Genomic DNA, 17,933 nt, shown 5'->3' with positions numbered 1-17,933 from the left:
TGCCGTGGTTTAAATAGTATTGTTCAGATGATCATACTAATAATTGTAAAATAAACTAACATTATTCCTGGTAAAGACCAAAATGAATTCATAGAAAGCAGCAAAGATTTGGGATTTAGTTTTGTCCTAAAACTTCATTTACCACCATCAAAAAAGAGATGATAATGGGTGAAATAGGGATGGAATCTCAGTCAGTCAATGGCTTTCTGATGGAGGTAATCAATGCCAGAGCCCTGATTTAGTTACTATTATCCGTCATATCCATTATCCTCACATATGTGAAGAAGTGTCTCATCTAAGAGTAAGGTCTTTGAAAAGCTATCCCTTCACTTCAGCAAAAACCGAAGCTCTTTCTAGGATAGCGGGGTATGTTATTTGTCTCCTTTAATCATTCTCTTCAGATGTAGCTCAGATAGAAATTTTACAGATCTTTTAAAACAGACTCAGATGAGAGTTGTAAAATGCTGTATCCACACCTCCCTACCTCTTAACACTACAGTAAGAAGCTCACTGCTACAACTCGGAGTATCATTTCCATCAATTTGCTAAATGGTTTATGGCTTAGTATGACAAGCAGCATCTTCACAAAGATTCTCATCTATGCTTGTACTTGGTTGTACTTGGGTAATCTTCTCTGTATTCTGATCAACAAATATATCCTAAAGTGATTACTCAGTTTTAAGTGTAAGCATGTATGTACACTGTATGCTATGGAAAATACATTTTAATCATCAGGCTACATTACAAGCTTCTGAAGGAGAAATGTTATAAAAATTAATCTCGTGAAAGTCTGGGGGAGTTTGGCAGTAAATCTTCAGGAGTACTGTAGGTAAAATGTACAACTCTAGCCAAAGAAATCAGTAACTTTGATTGTTTTATATAAAGAGCGAAAGGATTAAAAAAAATCTGGACTATATCAAGCTCTCTTAGATGAAAGATGCAATTATTAGCAATGACGTTGTGCTAACGAGTGCAACAATAATACAGGCTGAACCTCCCTGGTCTGGCACCTTAGGAAGCTGAGTGGTCCCAAACAAGGGAATGTGCCCGACCAGGGAACATCAGGCAACCGGGGTTCCCCACCTGGCTGCTACCTCAGGAGAACCCGGAGACCTGAACTCCTCCAGCCCACCTGCCTGATTCTGCTGCCCCCAACCCGCTTGTGGGGCTCTGCTCCCGCAGTTCCCCAGCTCCCAGCCTGGTGCAGAGCAGCAGCTGCTCCCGAGATTCCCTGTCACTGGCTGCCTAGTCCTGCGCAAGGCAACAGACACTCTTGGGGCTCCCTTAATGTTACTATATTTGAACTTTCAAAAAAGAAGACACTACTGAGAGGGAGTGTATCTGTATCAGTATCTTCCAACTCATGCTGTATTAATGTGTCTCATATATATATAACACATTAATACATGAGCATATACAACGAGTAACAGTGAGTATACAACATCCTGTGTACTACATGTCATCTACACTGAGTATCTATAAATAAGAACAAGAGTTAAGGTCTCAAAAATCAACCTCCTCGCAGCCTGGGCACCCTGGCAGCTCTTACCACAGCCCAGCTCAGGCTTCCAGCCTCATTCTCCATAACCCCAGGATGCTCCTGCAGTGCCCCATCCCCTCCACAGTGCAATCCCTGTCCGTCCCCCCCCCGCATCCTCCTTCACCCCTCTCCTACCCCACAATCTGCGTGCCCACAGCACATTCACCGTCAGGGCTGCAACACTGGGAATTGCAGACTCGCCTCCAGGGAGCAGCCCTGAAGCTGGGGGGAGGACAGAGTCACCTCCCTGCTTGGCTCAGCCCTTTGCCCAGGGCTCACCCCCTCACCTGCAGCCTGCAGTGCAGCCCGGGCCCCGGTGCCCCCACAGAGGCAGCAACAGCATGTGACCGGCCGCCCTGCCCCCTCTTCTGGAGCAGAGGGCAGAGCCTGTAGGGGGGAAGGGGCCGCACACCCAGGCCGGGCAGGGACAGCCGCAGGGATGCCAGGCCCAGCGCAGGCTGTGATACCCGGGGCAGCCACTGGGGAGGTAGGGCAGGACCCATTTGCTCCCCGTGCCAGGCACTGCTGCAGGGTGGGGCTGGAAGCTCCGTCTCTCCTGTCCAAACCCCAGAGCAGGGCTGCCTGGTCACACGCTGTTGCCACCTCCATTGGGTGCCGGGTCTCCACCCAGCCGCAGCCGGATTGTGTCCAGGACAGGCACCACATATGTGGTGCCAGCTGCAGCCAGCATTCCAGCCCCTGCTGCCTGAATGCAAAGTGAGGGCAGCAGCCTCAGTCACGGCTATTGCGCACACTCCCCTCTGGGGCCCCTGCACCTTGCGCTCTAAGGAGCGAACTCTGAGACCAGCTGCTCGTGTCGCCACAGCCTGGCGTGTGCGGGGCAGGAGTGGAGCAGCTATTCAGGGGTTAAATTTGTTAGAAAAAGCAACAGCAGGGCAAAATCCTGGACATTTTTAGATATTTAAAAAACCCAGCCAGAGGGAGATTTAAGGACCAGAAAGGAAGACATGTCCAGGAAAAATCAAATGCATGGTGACCTTAGGCTCCCTGTCTCTGTCCCCCACAGGGGGCTCTACCCCCAGGTCATTGGTTCTGCAGGCTGCCACTGACCAGATGGGCTCCGCTCCAGCTGATCTCAACCTCTGCAGACAGGGCTCTCTGGTCTAGCAATGCCTGTGGTCTTGCCAGATCACAGATGTTGTTGGACCACAGAGTCCCGGACGAGAGAGGTTCCACCTGAAGTTCAAATTATACAAAGCCTTCCATAGCAAACAGAAAATGTATACTAATGCATATATGATTAAATTTGAAAAGCACAGTCTCTCACAATCACAGAACTCTATAGTATGTGCTTCTATAATTTATCAGTCTTACAAAATGGTCATGAATTTACCAAGTCAGACACGAAGTACAATTTCTATGATTGCCACATAAAATGACATAGTGAAAACACTGATATTGTCTGTTTTTATCTAAAATATTTACTTGCTGCAGGCTAATGAATTAACAGAATTTTGCAAGTGTAAGGGGACTGTTAGCCACTTACTAAAACACGGGGGGCAGTTGGTTGACTAGCTCCTAGTATCAAAAGGAAAAGGGTCCATGAGACTGACAGTCCCCAGGGACAATGGCAAGAGGCCAACACTCCAGGTCAGCCTGACAGATAGGACAGGCCAATGAGGGAATTAGGAGGCCAGGTCCCATCCTCTCTGTGATCTGGGATTTTCTGGGTCTCTCCGAGAAAAGGAGAGAGAGCTAAGAAAAGCAGCAAGGAGAGCAAGCTGTGCTGAGAGACAGACCTGCAGTGACTATAGCCAGAGGTACACACAACCCAAGGAGAGCAAGCTGTGCTGAGAGGCAGACCTGCAGTGACTAGAGAGCCAAAGGGATCAGAGAAACAACACAAGGAGGCTGACAAAGCAACATAGGCTGCAGCTGGGTGTGGTGAGCAGCTGGGACTAGCGAAGGGGGGAGAGAGGCTCTGGGCAGGAAGACACCACCAGAGACACCACCACAAGAGGCCCTGCAGGCCAGACTTGGAGAGAGATTGTAACTCCAACTGTGAGAGGGGTCCTGCCACCAAGAGCCTGAAGTCATGTGGTCACTGCCAAAGCAAGCGTGTCCAACCTGCAGCGCCCCCGCAGCACAGCCAGGGCCTGACGAGGAACAGACTGTGAACAGTCTTTACACCCTGAAAACTGCTGTTTGTGGTGTCCCCGTGCTACAAAGCGGGGCTATGCGTTCTCTTTTAACCTCTCTCATTTTTCCTTATTCATTTTTTTTAATCGGTTCCTGTTTAATAAATTGTATTTGCTTAGAACTGTATGTAGTGACAGTGGGTCAGGAAAGCATTCAGTGTGAAGAGAGTACCGTGGAGTGGGGACACCCTAGCCCCTGCTCTAAGTGACTACAAGGTCGGGGATTCAGCCCCAGAAAACCTGGGCCCAGCCTTGCTGGGATTTCGAGGCCTCTGCTACTCAGGAGAGTGGAAGGAGAGCCCTCAGGGTCAGGGAGGCCATTGGGTAAATGAAGTGGGAGCAGATCCTTCCGCTAGTCCATTTCACCAGGATAGCATAGAAGTCAGAAAAGTTCCCTACAATAGCGGGGCCATTCCCCCACTTACACAAGGCTGAAATATGAAAAATAGGAGCCCAATACAGCAATGCCTTTGCGCAAGGCTTGACTTGAATATGACTGCATTTGTGAATAAATTTAAGAATCTGTAAAAAGTGTTGCAGTATTGGGGTTTAAAACACTAATTGTATATTATATTGTGTTTGTTTACCAGGACTTGACCTGGTGCAACACAGAACAACATAACACATGATTTTGCTGTGAGAATGCTAGATGAGCTTCCTGGCTTTCATGTGATTAAAATTTTAAGATGATGACACTACTTTTTTTTCTTCCAGATTTTTCAAGTTTATATAAACCAAAAACAGATTACAAAAGCATTGTAACTGCTACCATTTCTGTCTAACATACAAAAGTTACTACCAGAATTGAATCATTATCCACTGAGCTTTTCTCAACTTCCTTGTCCAACAACCATTCATCTTACAACTTACAGAACAGTTTAATGTGCAATAGTTAAAATTAAAGTTACTGTAACTAAAGACTTAATATGCATAAGTATATTTTGTCAAGAACACAAAAATTACAACAACTTATTTGGACAGATCAAAGAATTCTCCCACTGAACAATCAGTAAATCTATACAATTGAGAGAACTCCGTTCCACAAAGAAATTAAAGCAAGGACTTTTCTAACAAAGTAGGGTGTATGCACATGAGGACACAACATTAACGGAGGCCTGCCAAAAAAAATAATTACCAAATATTAAAATCACTGAGAGCGCAGATACTGCTCTTACAGAAAGACTAGAATATTGGGTATTTGTAGGTGTCTAGAGGTAGTGATGGACTGGATGAGGTCGAATGAGCTAAAGCTGAATCCAGGTGTCTTAGCAGGTTTTATGCCCTCCTCGTTGCATCTTGGATTTTTCATAAATATTTACATTGTGTTTTAAAGATTTTGTAAGCTACCTTGAATATTTTAAAATAGATAAATTAAATAAACAAATAAAAATATTGTGCGCAGCATGCCTCTGTGAGAAGGCCAAAATATTTTTCTCTTCATAACAAAAAGCTAACAAAATAGGCTTAGTATAGCCATCTGAAATGAGAACTGCTATAGTACCTCACTCACAGTGTTATGCCATGCCCATCTATATAGTATCCAAGCCCTGATTACTCCACCCACTCGTTTCCAGGTGCTCGTGTCTGGAGTCTTGTGATATTTTTAGTTACTGTGTAAATGCAAACACTGGGGAAAAAATATCAAAACAGGAAAGAAATTTTCTGAAGCATAAGCCATTAACTTTGGAGCATGGCTTACCCAGGAGTCAGAGTCCATACAGAAAAAAAAGTCTCATACAAATAGCACAAAACCAGTATTGCTGGCTTCTCAATATTTTTGTCTGAAATTTAGTCAAAGCAGTAACAATCTGCAGCAACAATTTACAACTGTGCTTTAACTTTCCTTCTGCAATCCACACTGCTTATTTCAAATGGATAATGATTGGAAAATTCCATATGGACTTCTACTTCATTACTGTTATTTCATACTCAAAACATTATCTGCTAAAAGATCTTACCTTGGCTCCAAGCCCTGGCAAAAGGCAGGATTTTTCAGCTAATAAGAGCCTGAAAGTTTTACTAGACCAAGGGGGACAAAAAGGGTTCAAAATATGATTGTACATTCTTATTGGCCAAATTAATGGATTTTATGCCATATGTAAAATAGCATTTTAAGATTAACTTTAAAAAGGTACTAATGGGGTAACTTTTAAGACTACTTTAAAATACGCAGGCAACAAACTGAGTAGCAGGTATGTCAAATGACATGGACACCTCATCCATGTCAATAACATTGCTTGGTTGCAAGCCCAGCTGGTCAATGTCTTTACGTACAAAAGTTTTAAAATCATCCATTTTCTTTTCCTGTTCGTCAGGAAGCTGTTGGCAAGCAGATGTCCATGCGCGATCCGACAGATGGTTTCTCCACATAAATTTGTACACCCAATTTCCCGAGTCCCCCTTAAAATCATAGCTTTTTGGTCCATAGCCTTAAGTCGAGCCTGGAGTTGTATGGCTACCTTTGACACTGCCTGTTTGCTCTCTCTCTGTGCACGAACCCACTTCAACAAGTTTTCTTCCAGGTTTGGCCACTTGGCTTTCTTTCCACATCACGCTCTTTTCCTAGAGTGTAATTTTTCAAGCTCTGCTTCTTCCATTCTCCACTCCTGAACAGACTTCTCGTTCACAGAGTATTTTCTCCCTGCGGCTCTGCTTCCACTGTCCTTTGCATATGTCACAAAACGCAATTTAAAATCGGCTGTGTAGGATTTGCAGTTAGGCATGTTTAAAAAGGTTTTAAAAGTGTAAAAAGTTTAAAATATTTTTTTAAAATTCAGTACAAGTTAAGACTACTCAAGGAATAAATGAATGGTAAAACGGTGGTTAAAAGGGGTACTATTCCAGTGATAAGGGTTGTAGTGTACTTACTGCTCAGCGTTATCAGCTGCAGCTCATTAACACTTCATTACAGGTGCTGTTCATTAACATTAACCACAGTTCATCTCTGCAGGCTATACACACACACACACACACACACACACACACACACACACACACACACACACACAGGGTATGTAAACTATTTTTACTCAAGAAAAAACGTGGGGTATATACAGGTGCGGGTAATACTCGTGCGCAGGTTATATATGCTAATTTATGGTAATTTAATACAAAACCCTATTCACTACTTTATATTCATTGTCTGCAATGGATTTCTTGTGAGCAGTTTACAATTTTTTCTAGACACAAATGTAAATTTATATAGCTTTCAATATTCTCCCATGTATTAACTGAAGTTCTTCACTATCCTACTGTCTGGGTTAGCTACCAATGTTCTTTGTAAGTTGAGCGCTTGGGCAGGAAAGACTCAAATGCTGCCCAGCTGATTAGCAGAGCACATGTGTTTCTACTCTTGGTGCACATCCACACATACTTCAGTGCACATAAACATTTATTCTACATGTGGATGGAAAAAATAGAGGGAACATTGCTAGCTAGCACACACAGTGCAGCACAATTAATATCTTTCCTTCATAGTTTTATGGATTAATGCACTTCTGCTGAGTTTGCATTTTATAGGCTTCAGGTTGCCAAAAACCAATGCTAATTATGTCATTTCTGGGATATATACAAAGACATAGGAGAGGATACAGAGAATATGTGGCAAAGTAAGGAGAGCACAACATAGATATCTAACAGAGTTATATGTATTAATGAGAGCATCCAAGACCAAATTCTGCTCTCACATTTAATTAAGTGATTATGTAAATTCTATTCAAATCCATGCGGTTGGGATTTAAAAGAAGAGTTGAATTAAGAACATCAACTGCAACTCCTAAACATGTGCCTATTTTTCTGATCTTTGTTTCTATAATTCCTCTGTAGTTTTGTTTAAAGTCAGATGCTTCCTTTCTCTGTTGAGACTAGCAAATTGGTGGCAAACCAATAATGAGTGCCACAGCAACATCTTCTCCAGTCTTACACTACTTAAAATTGACAGCTCTCGCCCGAGGAAACATTTCACATAGATCCAAGAATTCATATTTCCCCATTTCACACAACAGTTAGCAGTTCATGTAAATATTATGAGAATGTCACTATATTTCATGACTATACAGACAGCAAAAACAAGGTCAAGTACTTTCTTATCTTGCTGCTGCACTGTCCCATATAGGAAGCAGGCAAGCAGAATTTTTTTCAACTCAAACATCCTGTCATTGAATTTTCTCTCAAAGTTGTTCTTTAAAAAATCCAAGATAAAAAAGTTGTTGGAGTTTTCAAGTGAACTGTGCTAGTCTCCTTCTGCCTCAATAAAACTATAAATCTTATACGTCTTTCTTCTCCCTTTCCCTGCTGCCTTACACTCTTCATACCAAAACAAGTAAAATAACTCCTGGGCTGAGGTCTGGGATTTCCAACCGTCTAAATACACAAGGGCTTCTAGATATCTTTGTTAGCTCAAATACTCGTTCCTGGCTCTTTTAAAAGCCCTAAAGTATGGTGAACAGATGCGAATATTTAACATTAAAATAATGACACATTTGGAAATTGGTACCATTAACATAGGAGCTCACAGAAAAATATTTGACTCTTTCCAACAAGCAAATGTAACCAAATAGAGAAATAAAACAAAAATATGTCAAATGAAGCAGCATGTATCACAGCTAGTAGAAAAGGCACCACATACATGCACAGCTTATATAGGTAATGTATGGGCAGAGAAATAATTAAGTATGTGGAGAGTGCTTATCAACCAAATATACCTGGATCTAAAGTATTCCTTACCTCACGCCTTAGCTCAAAATATACAAATGATACACAGAAAATCAGAGTATAGCACTATCTAGCTCTCTCAGTCATCTACAAAGCATAGGTAAACTAACCTGGCTGCATGCTCAAAACCTTGGTTTACATTAGGGAGTTATTTCTAAATAACCCACCTTATTTTGAAATAATAAGCAGAGCGTTCACACTACCAAGGCTGTTATTTCGAAATAATGGGCTAGTAATTTCAAAATCTGTACTCCTGCTTTCCTTGGAGAATATACTTATTTTGAAATATTTTGAAATAGCATTAAGATGGATGCGCCACGGCTGCTATTTCAAAACAACTACTTCTCAGAGTAACTCAAAGTAATTACTCCCGGGTATTTCCTGGGGTGCGAAGTCAAGGTAACGCATCCACATTAACAGAGCCTGCCTCAGATTAATTTTGAGGCTCCCAGGTAGTGGGAACATGCTATTTCAATTTTGTTATTTTGGAAGTTATTTCAAAATCATTTCCTCATGTAGACAAGCCTGGAGATGAAGTTTTAAAGACATTTCACAGGCTGATTCAGGTGTTGGCAGACATGTTATGGAGAAAATGCGATCTCTTCCCCCCCAAATGGACAGTAGGCAAAAGAACTCAAATGCCATATACAGGAGCATAAGAAAAGGGAGAAGAGGCAAAATTTCACATTTGGATGCCTAAAGCTAGGTACCAAAGCACAGTCTGATTTCCAGAGGTGAAAAGCACACATTTCTCACCGGTGACAACTACACTGCGCTCCAGTATCAGTAGTGCATGGGGGATGTGTAGCCACACATTGTGGGGAAAAGCAAGCTGCATCCACATTGGGTTCTGGCAGGGAGAATGTAGCAGGGAAAGGGATCAATGGCTTCTCACTGCAGGAGCCTTTCCCCATACCCTCCCATTACCAGAGTTATTCCAGTCTGAGAGGACAGCTCCAGTTCTAGCGCTGGGGAGCTGGTGGAGCCTTTCCCCACTACTTCCCTATTGCTGGAGTCTTCTCCTGCAGTGGGGAAAGGCTCCAGCAGCAGGGAAGCAATAGGAAACGACACTGCTAACAGCAGCAGTGTAGATGGGGACACTCACTCTGTGTGGGCTGTGGAGAAATGAGACTTCAGGTCTGCCTTTACTGTAGTCACTTAAGCAACATCAGGATGATCTAAAATAGGCTGAGAAACTGAGCTAGTGTCAGGATGTTCAAAACTGAGGGGGTCTTAAGGTAGCTCCAAGTCTATCTATCCTGGGCCAAGCACAGCTCTGATGTAAGCTAGATTCTGGACTGATCAGAACTGTTTTTATCTTTGCTAGTGATTATTAGTTTAAAAAAAAATAAGCCAAATTTTGTTTCTAGCCCCAAGAACAAAACCTTAGTTACAAGGAGGGCATTTTTAAAGGTGTGGTGGTTTTTTTTTTCCTGTTTGTTTTTTGCATCTACAAGAGTTAGAAGCATGTTATAAATGTATATTTAGATTCTGGAGAATCTATTCAATGCAGTAATAGGTTTCCTTTATAACATCTCGTATCCAATGGACTGTGTTGAGGAATTCATGTTAAAACAAATTTTAGAAGTATTTTTTACGTATCAGTGCCATTTCACTGCTCATGTCTGAAATATTTTAATGAGAAGCCATTGGATAAAATTTGCAAGGTGTGGAACATTTGTTGAGTAGGAGCCAGTTAACACCCCGACATCATAAGAACATAAGAACGGCCGTACTGGGTCAGACCCAAGGTCCATCTAGCCCAGTAGCCTGTCTGCCGACAGTGGCCCCAGAGAGGGTGGACTGAAGACAATGATCAAGTGATTTGTCTCCTGCCATCCTTCTCCAGCCTCTGACAAACAGAGGCCAAGGACACCATTTCTATCCCCTGGCTAATAGCCTTTTATGGACCTAACCTCCATGAAATTATCTAGCTTCTCTTTAAACTCTGTTATAGTCCTAGCCTTCGAAGCCTCCTCTGGCAAGGAGTTCCACAGGTTGACTACATGCTGTGTGAAGAAGAACTTTCTTTTATTAATTTTAAACCTGCTACCCATCAATTTCATTTGGTATCCTCTAGTTCTTCTATTTAGGAAACTAATAAATAACTTTTCTTTATTCACCCTCTCCACGCCACTCATGATTTTATATACCTCTGTCATATCCCCCCCCCCCGTCTCCTCTTTTCTAAACTGAAAAGTCCCAGTTGCTTTAACCTCTCTTCATATGGGACCTGTTCCAAACCACTAATCATTTTAGTTGCCCTTTTCTGAACCCTTTCCAAGGCCAAAATATTTTTTTTGAGGTGAGACCACATCTGTACACAGTATTCAAGATGTGGGCATACCATAGTTTTATACGGGGGCAGTAAGATATTCTGTGTCTTATTTTCTATCCCTTTCTTAATAATTCCTAGCATCCTATTTGCGCCTTTTTGACTGTCGCTGCACACTGTGTGGAAGTTTTCAGAGAACTATCTACGATAACTCCAAGACCTCTTTCCTGATTTGTCATAGCCAAATTAGCTTCCATCATACTGTCTCAGATACTGTCGACAAAACTTCCGTCGACAATTTGCGTCCAGACACATGGAGTTCTGTCGACAAAGCAAGCCACTTTGTCGACAGAACTCCGTAGTCTGGACGCAGTTTTACAGGCAATAACACCTTCTGTCGACAGAGTTCTGTCGACAGAAAGTGTTATGCCTCGTAAAACGAGGTATACCAGCGTCGACAAAACCGCGGAGTTCTGTCGATGTTATGTCGACAGAACTCCGCGGTAGTGTAGACGCTGGTATTGTTTTGTCGACAAAAGTACACTTTTGTCGACAAAACTAGGTAGTCTAGACACACCCTGTATGTAGTTCATGGGATCACTGGGCCAGAATCCTGGCAAACCCTCATTTGCTAATAGCTTTCCCTTTTTTAAATTGAGAGTTTTGTGTTAAACTCAGTTTTTTGTTTCTTAACCAGTTTCTAGTCAGTCAGCATTTTTCCTCTCACCACTACTTCATCTCTTTATTAGTCTGTTGTGAACGGCTTTTTTCAATTTGAAATAAAGTATGTCAGCAGGTTCTTCTTTTCAGCAGGTCAATAACATGGAGAGAAAAGAATTCTAATTAATCAGAAACACAACTTCAGTTTACAGGAGAACATGCCGTTTTTATCCCTGTGAAGACATGATAGTGTTTAAGCATGGCCATTATAAAAAAAACCCTCTTATGATTACATAGGTAATATCAGTCAACCACCTTTAATTGCTCTGTAACAGGGTGCTGGCTAAGGAAATCTGAGTCAGGCCTCTGCTACTCCAGCTACAATCAAGGAAGGGGAATTGGAGATGACTGAGTAACCCCAAGTCTGATTGGCAAATGGGGACCAGCTGCCAGCCTCATGCACCAGGGGCTACATAGAGTCTGTCAAGAAATAAGTTGAGAAAAAAGGAAAGGGAGGAGCCAGAGAATTAGAGGGAGTGGGAGCTCTTCCCTGCTGGCTGAAGCTGTTTGTACCTAGAGACTGGTAGGAAAGCATATTGTAAATATACTGCATGGACTATTGGACCAAGCCAGCTGTCTCTGGCTGGTTTGTGGGCCCATCAGGGGCAGAAAGACGGGTACCCAGCAATGCCCTGTTAGAGGCTCCTTCAGCTAATTTATCTACCTGTGATGTACGACTTGCTGTCTCGTAGTTCCCAGACTCACAATGTCTTCTACCAAAAAGTGAAGCATTTTTATAAAAGGGCATGGTTAGAGCTATGGGTTGAAGTGGTCTATATAACTGGCTGACTTAACACCAGTCCATAAAAAGCAACCTCACAAGAAACTTCCTTTGCTGGTGTGAGGTTTTTGGACATTCTTTACCTCCAGGAGTGAAAGTGATTTATATTTCTTGTAAGTACTGTCTTATTGCAACTCCCGCTAGAGGGAGGTCATAGCAGGGGCTTGAGGGGGAGCTGCAATAGGAGAATAAGAAATGCAAGTGTGGGCTAGAGTGCTGGGGACTGAAGGCAGGACATAGTGGGGAGGGGAGCTCAAGATGTGGGTTGGAGATGTGTGGGGTGCAGGAGTCAGGGCAGAGGTGGAAGGAGGCTAAAGGCAGTGGTGTGGAGTGCATGAGGAAAGCTCAGGCTGTGACGGCAGCCACCACACACCCATTTGCCTGAGAATCAGGGCTGGAAGGGGAGCAGAGACCACACTGCCCAGGGTGCAGGTAACTCCAGAGCTCTGTCCCCGGTCTCTTTCCAGTGTGCTGCAGTGGGTTGCACCAGGTTACTTTCACACTTTTGTACACATCTTATTATTTCTCCCTCTAGTGATGAAGGCCAATGTGTTTCATGATGACCTACTTCTGTCACTTTGGACATCAACAGGCACACAACAGCTAGCCCTGCCTCTCAAATCTCTCTTGGAAGGAGCATTGCTAATTACCATTGACCTAACTCTGAATTTTAGTTTATTTTAATTCAAATCAAGGCATCCCTTGTGTGTTTTATTGCAATCACTGACAAATGATCCACAGTATTGCAAATGGCAGTGTGTCATGGAATCCTACTGTGTATAAAAAAAATAAAAGAACCTGTGGATTTTAAATCAGGCTATTGGAAAAAGTCAGATGTGTAAGATCACAACAGCCAGTTACAGGACTCACATTAAAAATAATGAAGCACCATAAACTCTAAATGCTCATAATAGTGTCAGAAACCCTCAATTCCCATTGTACATAAATTGGGTCGTAAAGCCGCTAAGCTAGCACACACTTCCTTGACTTCTGTATCTTTACAAACCCAACTACTATTGCAGAAAACTTTCTTTTTGCCTTAAATTCCTTTCATCAGGGGAAAAATGGTAAATTGACTCAAGAGTCAAAAAATAATGCTACCTGCCCGAAATAAAAGCTTATGATTGCAGAACTGGAACTTCTGAAATGATTTTAGTTTATCTGTAGAGCTCCATAGAACAGCTAAGTCTTAACAATGCTGAATCTTCTCAACATCCAGCTCCCTCTTCCAGGGGTATATTCCAGCCCGTCACCTTAAGACAATCCACTACTCAGCCAACCACCACAGGGATAAAAGACACAGGACAACTCACCTGCCACCACCACTCCAGCTGCTACAGAGCTTCCAGGTAAAACAATTATTTAACAGCCACTATATAATGCTATGGAGTAGGTTCAAGAGTGGTGAGGTAGAAAGACACATGGCTAGGGATTTGGGCGGTAGTGGGAGAAAGGACTAATGGATACTTGCAAGGAATATGGGAGTTGGGGGTATTTTATCCATGAATGGTAACACATAGCAACAGTTGCTACACAGCTTTGAGGATGCTCCTTTTTGGAGTTTTGGAAGCACATCAGGTACCAGATATATACTATTAGAGTGTGTCTGTCTGTAAGTCTGTTTGTTCAAGAACTCCTCCTAAACTATAAGAGATATGGCCACCAAATTTGGTACACAGCTTCCCCTTATCCTAATGTAAACCAAGGTCAGGGCTTGGTTGTACCTGGAAAATGGGAAGTGCCAGGAATGGGACTGTTTTCCATAACATGAAGAGGAAAGGGACAGAGAGGAGAGGGATGCAAAAGAGAGAGGCACAGAGAAGAGTGACATGATACAGAGAGTGGCCACTTGTGGCAGCTGCAGTAAAAAGAGTGACTATTTGTACCCTGGACCCCTTACACCATTCATCTGAAGAAGTAGGTTGTGCCCATGAAAGCTCATGATACCATGTACATTTTTGTTAGCTTTTAAGGTGCTGCACAACTATTAGTTGTTTAAGTTTTTTCAGTTACAGACTAACACGGCTACCCCTCTGAGATTTTTAAGACACAAATAATTATCCTTTCTAGCTCCTGTGTCTTAGAAAAATCATAAAATTGGAAGGAACCTTGCGAGATCATAAAGTCTAGTACCCTGCACTCATGCCAGGGCCACCATCATATTACCATCCCTGACAGTTGTTCGTCTAGCCTGGTCTTAAAAGTCTTCAGTGATGAAGATTCCACAACCTCCCTAGGCAATTTATTCTAGTGCTTAACCACCCTGCCAGTTAGGAAGTTTTTCCTAATGTCCAACTTAAACCTCCCTTACTACAATTTCTTGTCCTGATGATAGGATAAGATGATAGGAGTTAAGAAAAATAATTTTTCTGCTTCCTAACAACCTTTAGATACTTCGAAGCTTTAATATCCCCCTCCCACCGTCTTCTTTTTTTTCCAGACTAAATAACCTCAGTTCTTTTAATCATCCTTTACACGTCATATTTTCTAGAACTTTAATAATTTTTGTTCCTCTTCTCACTACTTTTTCCAATTTGTTCACGTCTTTCCTGTGATGTTACACCCAATACCAGGATGGATAAAATCAATGTTTTAAAAAATGGATTTTTTTTAAAAACATCATAAAATACTAAGTTTTTCATTTAAAATTAACAGTTACAATGAAATCTCATCACCAACATGCTACACCTACATTTATAATTTCATAAAATGAATTAATTACTATAATCTGTCCAGACTAACTACTGGCTTTTGCTTCTTGACAGTTCTGGGCTTTCAATTGCTGTTTCTCAGCAAACTAAAAAGTAACATGTACTAAGAAAAACACAAGCTAGATAAGATTTTCTTTCTGTACTTTATGTCGCAGTGGACCTTAGCCAAATATGGCAAAAAGTTATTTAAAACCGTGTCTTATTTAGTAACTTAAATAATTCATTTTGCAATGCATCATTCTTCAAGACTCTCTCTATGCCTTTCAGTAGTAATGTGATTTGATAAGTAAACTCCCAAGCTGTTTTCCACGTTGGATGTTGCTAGAAAAACCCCCAGTGTAGCTAATCCTTATATCTTGTTTAATTAGTTAACTAGGCGTAGAATCTATCACACAAGTATACAGTACAGAAAGCTGCAGTAAGAGAAATCTAGAGTTGCTAACTGACCCTTATTTTCAAACATCATGGCCCCAGACCATAATCGTGATACCACAAGTCTATTATTTCCTATTTTACTTCAGCATAATCCAGCTTTTTCAAGGGAACCCTATTTTTTTTGTTTTCACAAAAAAAGAAGTGTCAGTGAGTTTAAGGTGGCTTACTTCAAAACTATGTGCACTCTAAGAGCAGTTGGTCTTAGCTTTTTTGGTAACCTGGAATCGGATCTGCATCCTTGCTGGAAAAACGTAAATGACTAACTGAATAGTAGAGTGAGAAGAACTGAGTAGAGCAACTATTCAAAATCATTTTTGAATTTTGTTTCAGGATACCATTTAAGCTAAAGACTTAAATTGTCAATCTACAACAACTTCAGAGTCATCTGCTGGTACTTTTAGCAAAAGTGCTACACCTAAACCATACTTCAACTAAACCAACTGAACAAATTGTCAGTAGCAAACAAAAAATTTAAATCATCCAGTAAAACCACACCAGTACTCTAGATGAGCTCAGGCCCAGCCTTTGGGCAAGGCAAGCGAGGCGGTCGCCTTGGGCCTTGCACATTCAGGGCTTTCCGCTGCCCAGCTCCTGGCCCCGCCCACCCAGCCGGGAGCTATGTGGTCGTGCAGCCTTGGTCCCTGCACACTCTTCCGTCAGGCCTGGACGAGCAAATGCCAACAAGACATCACAGATGACAAGATTGCTTGGTTCATGTAAGCCACATATTCTCATTTTTGCATTGTTAACAATAACTTATCTATGATTGGTGCTGTTGAAATATAAATATTTGCCATCAACTTAACACATCTCAGCTGTTTTGCTGTTACCTTCTGGATGCCTTCCATTTAATTTCTGCTTGGTCAAAATGCAACTTCCATATCTTTCCTCCAGAGCTCTCTCCTGTGTCACAACTGACAACAGTCTCATTTTTCCTGCCTTAACAAGGCTGTAAAACCTTGGGAGTAATCTTGACACACTCTCTCTCACACACACTCCATGTATCTTGGCTGTTTCCAAATCTTATTGCTGCTTCTTTCATAATATCTTTCCTATCCTTCCTGCTCATAGCCAAGACTTATCTCCTGCTTTGATTACTGCAACTTTCTCCTTAATATTCACTTCATTCTCCGATCCACATCAAATGGAGCTACTAAAAACAGGATTTCCTTGCCCATCTCTCCAGTGATCTCTTTAAATTCTTCCACTGGTTTTGCCTCTTTCACTGTAACAAGTTCCTCTGCCTAACCTTGTAGACCCTTCAAACTCTGTCCCTTACTTTGGTATTCCCAGCCATTCTGTTCAGTCAATGACACCAACCTTCATCACCCACTTGTCTGCCCATTTCCACAAACATCTTCATCCTTACTTCAACGCCATCCATACAGGTGGATACTTCTCCTTTGATACACATGTTCTGTTCATTCTTCCTTTTAATCCTTTCTCCAGGCCCATTTGAGCTGTGACAGCTACAAGAAACTAGTCAACAATGGAAAGACTTGGGGCAGTTGGAAAATATTGCTCTTTCTATATACAAAAACTAAAAAAGATTGCAATATGAAAAATTTTTGCAAATATGAAAAAAATATATCAACATATCATGAAGAGCATACATTTAACTGCCCCCCTCTAACCAGTCTTTGTATATTACTTCTGTTACTATGGTAACATTCTGAGGCAGATATTATGTCTACTTCAACATCAGTACAGCAGATACCACAACCTCCAATTTTGATTGGTGCTGTTGAAATATAAATATTTGCCATCAACTTAACACCGAACCAGCTCTCTAGTGCAAAGAGCTGTAGTGCAGTAACATCCAGAAGAGCAACAAAAAGCTGGCAAGAAGTAACAGATCTGCACTTTAGGGAATGGCAGGAATTGTCACTTAGGCCCATATGCAGGAATTTCTCTGTGTGGGAGGAGCGGGTGCTTTTTTTTTTTTTAAATTATGTGGACTACAATTTTTTAAATATCAAGATAGTTCAAAATAGTTATGCAATGAGTGTGCATAAGAGAGGTTAATGGAAAATGTGAGTGGAAACAGTGATAGGTAATATGATTTTGTTCTAACATACTAAAAATGTATACAGTAATAAAGGTTTTATAGAAATCGCCTTCTGGGATCATGGTCAGCACTGTGGCTCCCTGGGCCACCTCTGCCTGCTGCTGCTCTACCTGCTTGGCGAGGCCAGTATTGGGTGAGTGCAGGCGTGGACTTCTGGCCAGCGGGTGTGGGGGCCATCCCCTTGGCCTTGCGGCACTGCCACTAGCCCCACCTGCCCATCACCCTTCATCACAGTGCTCTCCTGTCCCTCCTAACAGAGCCCCTCTTCCCCCACACAGAGTACATTCACACATACCTCCCCCCCACATATGGGCGTGGAGGTGGTTGTGCCTCTAGTACTATTTATATTTTACTATTAGATCACTGAAAGGATATTGCTATAAGAAGTTAAGTCACAACAATCTTCAGTGGCTCATAACAGCTATTTTCACCACAGAGAAAAAAAAACTACACTACAAAAAAGCTGTGTTTTAAACAGAATGTGAGTGCACTCAACATTGCTCTTAGTAAGAAGGGCATGCACATAGATTA

The 17,933-nt window shown here is 42.0% G+C and overlaps 1 protein-coding gene across 1 annotated transcript in view; it reads right to left on the bottom strand.

The window, feature by feature from the left end:
• The window catches only part of MLLT3 (MLLT3 super elongation complex subunit), a 222,342-nt gene that overhangs the window by 56,994 nt on the left and 147,415 nt on the right, over positions 1-17,933 (bottom strand).

This window comes from Pelodiscus sinensis, chromosome 6 (genome assembly GCF_049634645.1).
Source record: "Pelodiscus sinensis isolate JC-2024 chromosome 6, ASM4963464v1, whole genome shotgun sequence".
Lineage (NCBI taxonomy): Eukaryota > Metazoa > Chordata > Testudines > Trionychidae > Pelodiscus > Pelodiscus sinensis.
This window is presented reverse-complemented; position numbering and strand designations above follow the sequence as displayed.